At 42.6% G+C, this 1,347-nt stretch overlaps 1 protein-coding gene across 1 annotated transcript in view; it reads right to left on the bottom strand.

Moving 5' to 3' along the window:
- erap2 (endoplasmic reticulum aminopeptidase 2) overlaps nt 1-325 on the bottom strand; it is a 7,217-nt gene extending 6,892 nt beyond the window's left edge. The window contains exon 1 of the mRNA XM_014014451.1: nt 95-325. The gene's annotated coding sequence lies outside the window, so the exon portion shown is untranslated. The remainder of the gene's footprint in view (nt 1-94) is intronic.
- Nucleotides 326-1,347: the final 1,022 nt, after the last annotated feature.

Raw genomic sequence — 1,347 nt, 5'->3', positions numbered from 1 at the left:
TGTGTGTGTGTGTGTGTGTGTGTGTGTGTGTGTGTGTGTGTGTGTGTGTGTGCAGGTGTTGTTTAATGCTGTTCATGTGTTGATTATATCTCACCTCAGATCTAACAGCCACTGCCAGGTGTGTCCCCTGTTGTTAAAGTCATTGTTTTAATTATTTGTTCTGTCCACATAAAGTCCTGTCCTCAGTGTCCTGCGGTCTTCATAAATGCTGACAGAGTTTCACATGTGAAAGAGTTCACATTGTCCCCATGTCGGTGAGTGTTTGGTTAATGTGTGCGTGTGTGTGTGTGCGTGCGTGCGTGCATGCTGGGAGGGCACAAGGCGGCTTCCATTGTTAGTATAAGGTCACAACAATGACACGTGAATCCCCCATAATGCAATGCTCCTGGCAAAGCTGGATGGCATGCCCTCAGTTACCACACTCAGATGGGAGGCACACAAACACACACACTGATCAAAGCAAATAAAAGTCACTAATAAGCAAAAATGACTGAGTCTTCCAGGGGTCTTATTTACCTTCCTTTCATCTTTTTATGGACAGGTAAGTGTTTAAATATATTCTTTTTAGAGTAGTTAATAGAAAAAGACATTCCATTTTTAGTAAAAACTTTTATTTTTGGRCTAAAGATTTGCTGATAATTCCACTTCTGGCACAGTTTTTAATTTTTACAGCGACATTTGAGGACTGTGCACATCAATTCCTCTATTTAAATCCTGTTTTTATTGACTCATGACCTCACTGGAWTGTATTTGTTTTGGCTCAGGAGGGGTGGAATGTCACGTGCTGGCGTCTTTGGCCCCTCCGGTCCACCTCTCAGGGGAGAGGCTGGGCTGGACCCTGCTGGTGTGTGTGGTGAGTGACTTCAGGAGAGGACACCTGGAGATCAGCTGGAGGTCAGCATCCGAGGACCACATGTACCTCCCACCTTACAGCACCGTTGTAACCAGGAGGCACCGGGGCCACAACCCTGTGGCAACCATATCTGTGGCGACTAGAAATTGGCCATCATATAGTTGTTCTGTGAGTCAGAGGAAACACGCTAAGGTCATGAGAAGGCACCGGACCCCCTCGTCAGGTAAATCTGAATGTCTTCAGTTTTGTACTTAAACAGCTAAATTAATTATTATTATACATCACTAACCCTTTTTAATTTGTTTAAAAGGGGACGAAAAGATTTGTTATAAAAATAAAGATGAAGAAGAAGATGTCAATAAAGAAGGAGAAGGTAAAAGATGATTAGTGACACTCTGTGTGCAAAAGTTTCTAGTCATTTCTCATTTCTTTACATTCTGCTTCCAAGTGCCTGATTTTCTTGTTATCTTTTAAAGTTGTCAAATATCTTCAGG

The sequence above is a fragment of the Austrofundulus limnaeus genome, unplaced genomic scaffold, assembly GCF_001266775.1.
Source record: "Austrofundulus limnaeus strain Quisiro unplaced genomic scaffold, Austrofundulus_limnaeus-1.0 Scaffold114, whole genome shotgun sequence".
Taxonomy (NCBI): Eukaryota; Metazoa; Chordata; class Actinopteri; order Cyprinodontiformes; family Rivulidae; genus Austrofundulus; species Austrofundulus limnaeus.
The sequence above is the reverse complement of the archived record's forward strand: the minus strand, read 5'-3'. Positions and strand labels throughout refer to the sequence as shown.